Here is a 13,141-nt window from a genome sequence, read left to right as displayed (position 1 = left end):
AGAGGAGGACTCCGCCTCACCATCCTGAGGAAGAGGAAGACAGTACAGTGGTGCCTCAGGTTAAGAACTTAATTCGTTCTGGAGGTCCGTTCTTAACCTGAAACCTTCGTTCTGGAGGTCTGTTCTTAACCTGAAACTGAAGCATCACTTTAGCTAATGGGGCCTTCCGCTGCCGCTGCACCGCCGCCACAAAATTTCTGTTCTCATCCTGAAGCAAAGTTCTTAACCCAAGGTAATATTTCTGGGTTAGCAGAGTCTGTAACCTGAAGCATCTGTAACCCGAGGTAGCACTGTATATATTTACAACAGTGGTTTGTGGGAGGTCACAGCTCAGAGGCAGATGAGGGGGAAAGTCGGGACATAATGGGAGAGGAGAAGGCAGAACCAGAGCGGCAGCTGGATGACAAGGTGTCTTTAGGAAGCATTCCAGACCCCCCATCTCCCAGAACCCAGCGAGCTGTAGAAGTAGGAGAGCAAAGAACTCAAATACAGAGGTCACGTAGCAGTACCCATAGATGTGACGAATGAGGAAGTGGGAGAGACGGGGGGTAGAGATTCACTCGGGTTCTATAGCCTCTCTCTGTAATAATGAAATAAAAAAGGGCAGTAAGAAACTTTTTCTTGTCTTTATACTTTGCTGGGCAACCAGCTGGGAGCCGCTGACAGCATCCTGACAAAAGGTAAATACATGATGTTGTAATGATCATCCACAGAGGATTTTTTAAATTGCAGGGTAGTCCTATGCAAAGGCTGACACATGTATAAGTGCTGGGGACATCAGCCCTACACCACCTCAACAGTGACAATCAAGCTGTTGTGTGATAATTGGACAATTATCAGGTGAGTAACTAGGACTCACTTAGGGTCCAGGTGGAGACAATATGGCTCCTGCATTTTGAGTGGGTTTTCCTCGCCAAAGAAAAGGGCCACCAAGTTCTACCACACATGCACATTGCAAGAACCTGTCTGAGCACACATGCAGAGGAGAGTGGGCATGTAAATAATATTTATTCTTCGCCTGGGGAATACATTTTTAGTGTTGCATGAACTGTCAAAAGCTGCCATAGATAATACTCATTTGTAAGTTAGACAACTGAAAAGGATTCCTACCCTAAATCAAGAAGAGGAGGGATCTGTGGTAAGGTTAGGTAACCCTGGACTTCATTAAGTTAAATGGGAGGGAGGGAACTTTAAATGGCAATGGATATTTCTGCACTTCCGTCAAAATGTTGTATGTCAGCCTGCTGTGTTTGGGGACCCTCCTACTCATTCTGCTGCGTGGGGCCCTGGACTTCCATCCCAGAGTCCTGCCACGATGGAACTGCTTCCTAACTTTTGGCATGTGTCAGGCTGTGCTGTGGTTCCTGTACAATCGTGTGAAATACGCACAGCAGTGAGAACTGCCACACTCAATCAAAACACATTGTTGTGCGACTTCAATCTCTCTGGCCTTGCCTTTCCAACTCCCATCAGAAGAGGGTCATATATGGGGCAGCCTGCCCTTGTCCATCCCACACCCCTCAGCCATAGGTTATTCTCCTCCAGTTGTTCCCAGGCATACACACCCAGCCAGGTGAAACCAACAGTGACACTTGCCAAAGGAGGGCATGTTGTCTTTTCACACAGCAGCCTGTGTGGAGTCCCACACCGCAGCAGAGCCTGACTCACTGCTCCTTCAGTTCCCACACTACTTGCCTTGGAGAAATGCAAATTTGGTTCTGCATGCAAATGATCCTCTGGCAAGACCATTTTTTTTTGTCAGTCTCTCTCTCTCTGTGTGTGTGTGTGTGTGTGTGTGTGTGTGTGTGAGAGAGAGAGAGAGAGAGAGAGAGAGAGAGAGAGAGAGCATGTGTGTCAGAGAATGGGGACAGGGAAGTGTTAGAAGGTTACCTAGGGGTCTTAAGCACCAGACCTTTTGCACTGAGCCCTGGATCTCCTGCCTGTTTTTCCATTAAAATAATAATAATAATGTATTACTTTGTGTGCAGGGCTGCTGGGCATGCTGCAAAGCACAGCATTGATAAGGTCCTATTCACACACCATCTTAATTTGCTCAAAGACCTCAAGTTGCATCTATAAATATAGATTAACACATGCAGATTTTATGGAAATTTGCATCATGGTCCCGTTGCCTGAGTGATTTAATGTGATATCCATCCAGCAAGATGAGTTATTTGTTCTAATACCACTTTGAACTACTCGTGCTTTTCTGTACCAATATCATCGTTAGCTTCTTTTTACTCTTTACCTCATTCACTGCCTAAAAATAATGTCCAGCCTCGCTAAAAACTTGTGTATTCTAATTAGTGCTGGAGACAAAACTGAATAACTACTAAAACTGAATAACTACCTGAAAAGTATTTGGAACAAGGTTCATCACAAGAATGACATGACCAGGTTTTTCTGCAAACCCCTCCCCTCACTTTTGCTCAACATCTAGTTGATGAAGAGTCCTGAAGAACTCAAAATATTTGGTGCCTTATATTATGATTCCATGTGGGTATTTGCATTTTTCAGAACACCATAACTTTCTAGAAGGATGGGGTTATTCCTCAATTTTCAGCAACAGTTCTGGATAGTTTGCAGATATTGCCCAATGTCATCTTCAGCTGATATGGGTAACCCATGAACCTCCAGATGATGTTCAACTACAACTCCCATCACGCCTGACCATTGGCAAATGTCAACTGGGGCTGATGGGAACTGGGGTCCAGCAACATCCAAGAGGGCCACAGTTTTCCCATTCCTGCTCTGTAGGGAGCTGCTAGGTCACTGCTTCAGTCATTTCCAAGGAAATAGTACATCCTCTTATTTACACACTGCTACACCCCTGAAGCATAGATACTACCAGCACGGCAAAAGGGGGGGGGATAGAATACAAACCATGTAGCATTTGTCATATTAGGCCAGAAGGTAAATAAGGAAAATATGAGGGGCTGAATGTTACCACAGATGACTGATGGATGAGTCAGACACCTATGTGTTCTCTCCCCAATTTGGCTCAGGGCCCTATTTGTTATCCAAGGTAATAAAAACCCCTCCCTGCCTCTCTCTCACACACAGAATGTTTCCCTGCTGCTATTTCTTACCCTAAAGTACATTGGGAAGTTTTTGCAATACATTGTTCTGAGCTACTCACAAGCAAATTGGATAGGAGACCCTGCAACAAAAATAAATAGTAGCAATTTTAAAAACGAAACCTGTTTTTAAAATAATGGAGAAATGTGTCACATGCCTATGGTTAGCAGTGACCTTTTGTTTTATTGTATTTCATTTTTACCTTGGCTCTTCTTCCAAGGAGCTCAGAGCAGAGTATATGGTTCTTTGCTCCCTGCATTTCTGCTTTTATCCTCACAACAAGACTGTGAGGATTGTTAGGCAAGAAAGTGGCCTTCTCAGGATGACCTGGAAAGTTTTGTGGTTGGGTAGAGAAGACTTCAACCCAGCTCTCTCTGATGTAAATTCAGGACTCTAGTTCCTATATTACATTGGCTCTCTCCCTTGCTTTCCAATAGGCTCCCCACAACCAATCAACCCGAGCCAGTTCCCACTGCATCAGTGAATGTATCGTTATAAGTTTATAAGTGCTAGAATTTAAGTAAGGTTTGGGGTGCAAAAGCTATTCTCCTATGTGAAGTGATAGCTAGACCCATGTGTGTTTTTGACCTGTGTATTTCTAAGCCATCAGAAATTAGCATGTGTTAATGGCTAATTAAGCCAAACTGGTGCTTCCTGTGATATGGCAAAAACTAATTAAGTCAGACTAATCCTTCTGGAAGTGGTAAGGTAAAGGTAAAGGTACCCCTGCCCGTACGGGCCAGTCTTGACAGACTCTGGGGTTGTGCGCCCATCTCACTTAAGAGGCCAGGGGCCAGCGCTGTCCGGAGACACTTCCGGGTCACGTGGCCAGCGTGACATCGCTGCTCTGGCGAGCCAGAGCCGCACACAGAAACGCCGTTTACCTTCCCGCTGGTAAGCGGTCCCTATTTATCTACTTGCACCCGGAGGTGCTTTCGAACTGCTAGGTTGGCAGGCGCTGGGACCGAGCAGCGGGAGCGCACCCCGCCGCAGGGATTCGAACCGCCGACCTTTCGATCGGCAAGTCCTAGGCGCTGAGGCTTTAACCCACAGCGCCACCTGCGTCTGGAAGTGGTAGCCTGGGGTAATGGGCCATTAACACAGCACAGGATCAAAAGACTGGGGCCTCTCCCCAGGTTAGAAAAAGGGCAGCGTTTGGGTTAGCAAAGTTAGGGGCAAGCTGTGATCTAAGAAGACAAGCTGCAGAGCAAGGATGATTCTGTGCAGAAGGAGCAGGAAGAACCCCTCCATCAGGTTGTATATATGTGTAAATAAACCATATATCATAAAGACACCACAGTCTCTGCTGTGTTTCATTGTCCAAAAGTAAACACAGACCTGGTGTAAAGTATGGCTGGAACTCCCTGGAATCTCAAACTGCTCGGAGATTGGGGATGCTGTGTAACAGTATATTGTCAGCATTATTTGTGCCAAGGTGCATTAAGGTTGTCTGCTTATTACAGCAAAATCCTATCTGCCACCCACTTTCGGAAAGGGGCGTGGTCATGTGCCCTACTTCACAGAGGACTACTTGAAGGCATAACTGGTCAAATCCAGTTGAAAGATTTTTAAAAATCCTATAAATTAGCATATGTACATTTGTGCAAGTGTGTGTGTGTGTGTGTGTGTGTGTGTGTGTGTGTGTGTAAGTGGAGATGCACTTCCTTTTTTTCTGGTGATGCCTAAACAGCCACCCAACTGGGAAGATACTCCAAACTAACAACCTGGATCCAGTTTCCAGGGCCTTCTGTCTACATCTTCTGATGGCTCAGAACTGCACTCCGCTTTAGCCTCTCTGGCTTCTACCATCTAATTCTGCCAGGTGTGTAAGTGAGGCCAAACAGAGATGTGCAGGTATCTTGCAAGATCCAGCTCCCACCCTACTTTCTGCAATTCCAGCAAACACATTTGCTTCCTCTCCGACTCTTTGGCTTGTTCAGTTTTTCAGTTAACGTTGGAAGGGCAAAGGCTCTGTAAGGTTTTAAACTTTCATTTCTACTGGTGGATTCCAGGGCAGTAAAATGTTTGCTCTGTCAACACAAACCTAATCCCAAGACTACAAACTCTATTAAAATAGAATGAAAGATGGGATTGCCCTTTAAACACAGCTAAGAATCTTGTTATAAAGAGCGCCCTTCAGTACAACAGCTTGATCTTGTAAGTTTTGCGCAGTGCTTCAAAGTCATGTGAACTTGATACAGTTTATAGGCTCCTTGAGCACAACCTGGATAAAAGTATACGTTCAGATTCTGGATTTTTAAAATTGCACAAGAACATAAAGTAATATATGTGGGTGGTAAGCAACAGCCACTAGAGGAAAGACTCAGAGGAAATAGAACAATCATTTTCCACATATATATAAGAAAATCTGGGACAACCTTTCTTATTTTGAGAAATGCTAGTGAGCTCTCCATAGAAACTCAGAAATACTGGGGAATTAATATCAAAGCATTCAACAATTCTTTTCTATGTAGTATGAAATATGCAGAAAAGCACTCCACAACAGCATTATTATTATTATTCACATCCCACCTTTCCTGTAATTTGGCAGTACATAGTTTTCCTCCTTTCCATGTTATCCTCACAACAGCTCTATGAAGTAGGCTATGTCATTGAGGAAGCCTCTTTACAAGAAATGCTATGGGACCCTTTGTTCAAAAGCTGTTTGAGGAAACACATCAAAGTAGCATTTCTTTAAGAGGATGGGGACAGTACTACTGATGTCACTAAGACATCCCTGTGCCATTTGCTGCCTACCATTTACTTATGTGCTAGAGTCTAGTGACCGGAAGCTGCCTTTCAACTGCAAATAGTATCAGCATGAACATTTGCGTTAATAGCAGAACATATGTTGCTTAGTTACATTTGCAGCAAATCCATTACTTAGAAACAGCATTATAAAAAAAATATCAAAAAAATCAGTGCCAGTTTGTAAAGGCTCTAATCAGACTAAAAACACACACACACTGTCAGTATGAGCTAAAAATAGTGATTTTCAAAAAGAAGTGTTCAAGAGAAGCTCAACAAGCTATTCACTGGAGAGATACCACATTTAGGGACTATTCCCTTCAAATTCAAGTATTCGCCATGGGGACAGAAACTAAGAAGTAAATTCAACAAATGAAGATGCAAGTGTTGCATTTCCTAATGCTAAGGGTTGGTCAGCATTCTGGAATGGGTGTGTCATGGAACCTCTCCTGCCCTCTTGCAATCTGTATCTGATTTCTCCAGCATCTTTCAGGCTCCAAGTGCATTATTGTTTTTTTGTAAACCACATTGAGGATTTTTTCTGTAATCAAGTGGTGTATAAATTTTATGAAACAAATAAAGAGACATTGCAGGGTGGGTGGAATCATGGTGACAAGCTCTGCTCTCTGCCATATGTGCATTATTCACCACACATCTCACTTTGCTTTTTACAGATTTCTCAACTGCATGCAGAGTTGGCACATGTGTGCAAACAAAATACACATATGACATGGGGCAGGGTTTGCAACCATGACCCTGCCACCTTCCATGCATAACCATGGATAACCAGCCTCATATAAGCAACATGCACAAAGGGGTTAATACCACAGAGTAAGCTCTCCTGCAAGGCTTAGCTAGGTCACCGCCTCACCTTGAGAGGAAGATAAGCCTATTGTTGTACCTTGCTCTACCTGAGAAGCTCAGCATGCAAAGAGGTCTGAGCTGATTGCTCCAAGTTCAGATTGCATGGCTTTAACAAGCCTCTCTTAAGTTCCTATACCAATAATTTAGGAACTTTCACCACTGTAACTAAGCCAAGTGTTACTGCTTGTTTTTTTTCTGACTGTTGTATAGAAAAGCACATGAACCAGACCTTTGGAGTTTGTAAGCAAACTATTTTTAAGTTACCCAATGTGTGGTTTCTTTATCAAAAAGCTAGGTAATCTCCACATGCTCCCTTTTGTGGCTAGTGTAATTATTTTCTCTCTCTTAAATAAATGAAGAGATTTCATTATGCTATTTAACAAATTTTGGACAAATGTGGGGACTATCTACCATTTTAAAAAGCCTTCTACGCCAAAAGCATTTTAGAAAGAGAGAAAGTGTTAAGCTGCTAATTGAGCACTCCTGTCTCCCGAAAGTCTTCTATATGCACTTCAAAAGGAGTTGCTGTTGTAGTGAACCCTCCAAATAATGAAGATGCCTGGAGAAGAAAACTGAGCTCTGCTAGAAATGGAGCACCAAGAGGGAAGGATGATGAACAGATGAAAACTTAGCCAACTCCTCCATGAAAAATCTGACTCCTCTTCTCTGCCTCATATTTGGATCATGTCAGCCACCCCATTTACCGTAATAATCTGTGATGCCTGAAGGCTGGAAAGAAGTGAATATTGAAACTTATAATGATTGAAACCATTGCAATTAGTAATTGTGTGGATTTCTATTTAAAAGTAAATTGCACGTGCAATGAAAATACTCTATTGGGATTCCGATAACAGTGTGCATGTGGAGTTAAAGATTCCAGGCCAGTGCCCCACACCCAATTGCACATGCAATTTCCTTTTTAAAAAGCCATTCACACCACTGCTACTTTTGTGAATAGTGTCAGGTGTAGTTTGCCTATCATTTTAATTGCTAATCCAGCCCAGTCATTCCACTCAGTGCAGTCAATGAGATACCAAGCCCCACATGCCCAGGATAACCCCTATTCACCCCTTCCTTGTGCAGTCTGTTTTTTACTGCTTTTCCTGCGGTTGTACAAACAAGGTTACTGAACTTGCCCTTTAGCAAGAAAAGAGTTAGTTCTTAAACAAAGTTATAAAAAGCCATCATCACATCAATTCACTCTGTCGCACAAGCAAACTCTGCTCTACATGCGTATTGTTGGGAGCAGCAATTGCTTGCTTCCGTGGTTGTGCTTCAAAATAAACTTCACACCTGCCTATTTGTTCAGCTCCGCATGTGAACTTTGTGGTGATGAAAAGTGCTGGATTGACAGCCCTGGGGAAGGGAAGCCATCTTGACACAGAAAGAAAAACAGCTCAAGGAGGCTTTTCTCTACTATACAGCTTCTGTTAGAATTTGCCCCAAAGCAGAGGAGCAGGCCTATTCTCTTGTTAGATCACCAATATGTTGACTACTAATCAAATCAGGATTCTTAAAATACAAAACAAGAGATATGGAGAAAAACAATGGAGCATATTAACAGCAGCAATTCTACAATGCTCTAAATACTGCAGTGAAATTATAGAATATCAGTAATAAACAATTCCCATTCCATATAGAAATCCGATTCCAATTATCTTCAGTGAAAGAGAAATGAGTAATATTCCTTCAAGCAATTCAGTTTTCACTCCTCAGGGCACAAGGATAAAGAATGAATTATTTGAAGACTCATTTGTTAACTCCAGGGTATATACATGTTTCAAGTAGCTCATGGGTAAGGTGAACAAATGGAGGTGAACTGGATGTGAGGAATGAGAGTTTAAGATCGCAAGAGCTAGGGTAACTTGCCTGTCAAGAGAACTATTCATTATTGCCACAGAGACAGCTTACAAACACACCTGACAAGGATAACAACATTACTTTTGTTAGTTTCAATGCAATAGTGATACTTGGTTATATTGAGTTTATTTTAATTAAAGGTAAAGGTAAAGGACCCCTGACAGTTAAGTCCAGTCGCAAACAACTCTGGGGTTGCGGTGCTCATCTCACTTTACTGGCCGAGGGAGCCATTTGTCTGCAGACAGTTTTTCCAGGTCATGTGGCCAGCATGACTAAGCTGCCTCTGGCGAAACCAGAGCAGCATACGGAAACGCCGTTTACCTTCCTGCCAGAGTGGTACCTATTTATCTACTTGCATTTTGATGTGCTTTCAAACTGCTAGGTGATACTTGGTTATACTGGGTTTATTTTATTTACCATAGCTCAATTTCCTTTGATTTGACAATATTATTTCAGTAGCCCAGCTTGATACAATACTAAGGGTGCAATCCAATGCACACTTATTTGGTAGTAAGGCCCATTAAACTCATGGACCTTAATTCTGAGTAGACAGTCACAGAATTGCACTGCAAATGCCAGGCTGGGGGGGGGGTCTAAGTTTTTTAAGAGACAGATTTCTGTAAATGAATAAATACAGCCAAGAGCGCTCTTGTCATAAGATGTCCATTCTGTGTCTAATCCAGAAATCATCAATTCACTGCAGATATATCAAGCTATTGAAATGCATGATTTTAGTTCAGGACGTACAATGCTCCCAGCCCCTATTGATCAAACAAGCGGTTACAGGTCACATTAACTATGAAAGATGCAAAAAGCATGTTCAGTTAACTGTGGTGTGTAAACAAGGCTGCAACTGAAAGAAAAGTCAGTGTGACACATGCTTGGAGTCAATCAGTAGAACGCTAATTACCTTGACAAGCAGAAAGGAACTAATTGTGACAATGATTATGGGGCATTATTGTATACCTAATTTGGAACCAGGAATCTACCAAAAAAAGTAATATTTGAGCACTTTTGTGTCTTCCTTCTCATAATTTTGTATTGCATGATCCATCTAACTTCTTAGTCAACATTTGTTTTTTACTTGTTCACTTTCACCAGGTTTAGTTAGCCATCTCACTTAGGGCCTATGGAGGAGAAACTTAGAACTATGAAGTCTAGGAGAAAGGGCTCCGATGCGTTAAACAGGGTGAAGTCAGGGGTGTATGAGGGGGGGCAGGGGGCAGGCTGCCCCAGGCACCACTCGGGGGGTGACAAAATGGCCCACTGCCCACCCAGCTGTAGAGTCGCCGAGGGCGCACGAGCAGTTAGTATGGGCACCTCTTGTGTGGCGTCTGTACGGGCTGCCGCGCGTGCACAATCCATACAGGATTTCGCACATGCACAGTCCGTACAGCCGTTGCGCATGCACCGTCGGGCAGTTCGCCCTGCCCTGGGTGCCAGAGAGGGTTCCTCCGCCACTGGGTGAAGTTAACCAAAGTTGGGCCACATCCTTACCATACATTTAATGCATTATTATTCCACTTTAAGAGTCATGACTCCCCTCCCCCAAAGAATCCTGGGAACTATAGTTTGTTAAGGGTCTCCTAACAACTCTTACCTTCTTACTTTAAGTCATGACTCTTAAAGTAGAATAAATGTGTGGTGTACATTGGACCTTGCCTATCTTGGTGACATAAATAAATACAGTGGTACCTTGGTTTAAGAACAACTTAGTTTATGAACAAATTGGATTAAGAACGCTGCAAACCCAGAAGTAGGTGTTTTGGTTTGTGAAAATTGCCTTGGAAACAGAACATGTTTCACTTCCTGTTGAGAGTGTTCCATTTGTAAATTGAGTCCCTTGCTGCTATGGGAAAGCACACCTTGGTTTAAGAATGCTTTGGTTTAGAAACAGACTTCTGGAATGGATTAAGTTCGTAAACCAAGGTACCACTGTACAAAGAATGGTTGATTGCAAGGAACTTATCTAAAAGTCCAGGTTTTCCCAAGCAGAGAAGGGGGATATATGGATGCTTTTGATGTGAAGCCAAGAGTTCAACAAAGACCTGCTTCTGTCTAAAGACATTTTCTTGGTTTGTGGTTGGTTTGGTATCCAAAGTACCTCAGTTTCAGGAACACTATGCATGTGCTGTCTTAAGAACTATCCCCCCCCCCAAAAAAAAATCTGAAACAGGTTATTTTACATATGGATTAAGTTTATAACAAACAAGCTGATTAATTTTCACTGGAAAACTTTTTGAACTTAATCATTTTAAGCTTGACGTCACAGCCCAGCCTGCAGCTGTCAGTATTATTGAGGAAACCAGGCCATGGTAAACAGAGTAAAGAAGGGAAATAAGGCAGATTAGATAACAAGGAAATGTTTTATTGTTGTGCTCGGAGACACACCACACCTGCAGGTCTTCCAGGCACTATAGGGAAAGTGTTGTGATACTTTTGAGAAAGATCTTGTTTTTTGTTGCAGCCACTTGGTAAAACTACTGGCGGCCAATTTTCATGCTTTATTCCAACCAGCAAATGGCTTTTGTGACAGGCTCAGGGCTGGAAAAGCTCCATCTCTCTTCACTCAAATCTAGAACCCAGGAGTCACTGGCTGCTTACAAGAGAGTACAAACAGGTATAGCAAGACTTCAGTGATCCTAGTATGGGATATTTTGCCTAAGCAGCAACCTCTAAGAAAACTTGGAATGAGTGGATTGATGCATCAGTTCCAAGGATGTCAATTACATGGTCAATGACATTATTTGCATGGCAAGGACAGAAGCCTCATGAAGCTACCTAGGTTTTAAGATCTTTAGGAAAGACTCTTTCCTATGTCCTGCTAGCATCTATACCCTGCTCATGGGAAAGATGAGAGAGGGCCTTCTTGGTGATTGTACCTTTGCAACTCTCCCCAGAGCAGTACCGTCTTAACTTTCTCTCTATGAGCCTCCTTCCATCAGCACATGAAAACCTTCCTGTTTAGACAAGCTTTTTGCCCATGGCAGTAATTTGTTGGTGCTGCTGACTTTTAGCCTTTTAGCTGGCTGCTATTTTAATGTGTTACCATAGGTTTTATCAACTCATGTTTTCAATGAGTAGTTGTGACCCATGTTTCTTTTACATTTTGTTTTATATATACAGTTTTTCGTTTCTAATTGCATGTTAGCCACCTTGGGTGATTAGTTGTAGAAAGGCAGTGTGCAAATTTAATAAAGATATGAACAGCTTGTTCTTCTCTTTTGAACTGGGTAGACTTGCTGCACACAAGGCAATCCTATTTCTTTAGAGACATGTAGTTGTATTTTGCAGATCTTCTCCCCCAGCCAACACACTCAGTATGTGGTTTTCTATCATGCTGATAAACTACCCTTATTTTTCACTGCATAAGACTATAAGACACACCTAGTTTTTAGAGGAGGAAAACAAGAAAAAAAATATTCTGAACGAAACAGTGGATGTATGATTTTTGTGGTTCATGCTGTGGCCACAGACATGATATATGATTTGACGGTGAGTTTGGGGTAGCCCAGTGCAAATATCCTGAGAATCTGTGTGGATCTGTGCTTCGTAACCACGTTTTTGCACCATTGCGGCCCCACGAAACAGTGGGTGCGTGGTTTTTTGGTGTAGGCTGTAGCAATGGACATGCTATGTGATCTGATGCTGAATTTGGAGTGACCCAATGCAAAAATTATGAGGATCCATGTGCTTTTACCTCCCCGCTCCCAGGCAGCCTCCTTTATCTCTAGAGTCCCTTATCTCCCTCCCATTGCTTGCCGATCAGCTGCTCAGTGGCATTGTTTCAACGCCCCCTTCCCTCTTTCTAAATAAATAAATAAAAAACATGATCTGCTTTTTACCCCTGGGCAATTCAGCTCCATGGACCACGCATTCACTCCATAAGACGCACAGACATTTCCCCTTACTTTTTAGGAGGAAAAAAGTGTGTCTTATGGAGTGAAAAATACTGTAGGTATGTTGCACCAATTCCAAATTTATTAGAGTTTCATGTCTTTTGCTTTACTGAGTTTTAGTGGCTTCTGTATGAGAGCCCTGTTTTGTTTAAACAGTCAAGTGGACCCTGGCAGCTCTTAGTTCTTCCAGTGCCAGTAATAGATAACATGAATGGGAAATGGGATTGCTGGCAACTGCTGCTAACTGGCAATTAACAGTCTTGGTTGCTTAACTGGCTGATCAACAGAAAACTTGGCTTGGCAAGTTGATGGAAAACATAGTGTAATGTGGGACTTACTCTTTTTAGTGAGCCATCCTCTGTTCACAATTTTTTTAGATATTCATGCAGCTTAAAAGGAGGAAAGGGTGGACCTAAGCAAAGGTATGTTGGACGCCTTCCGACCTGAGGGGCTCATCTTCCAGCGTCATAACTTTTATATGCCTTTTGTCTTTGTCCATGGAGTTTTCTTGGCAGGGATACTGGAGTGGCTTGCTGGTTCCTGCTCCAGGTGGATCATGTTTGGTCAAAACTCTCCACTATGACCTGTCCATCTTGGGTGGCCCTGCACGGCATAGCTCATAGCTTCTCCGAGTTATTCAAGCCCCTTCACCGCGGCAAGGCAGTGATCCATGAAGGGGATCCATGAGAAGA

This window comes from Podarcis melisellensis, assembly GCF_964234715.1.
Source record: "Podarcis melisellensis genome assembly, chromosome: 6".
In the NCBI taxonomy this organism is placed as follows: domain Eukaryota; kingdom Metazoa; phylum Chordata; class Lepidosauria; order Squamata; family Lacertidae; genus Podarcis; species Podarcis melisellensis.
The sequence above is the reverse complement of the archived record's forward strand: the minus strand, read 5'-3'. Positions refer to the sequence as shown.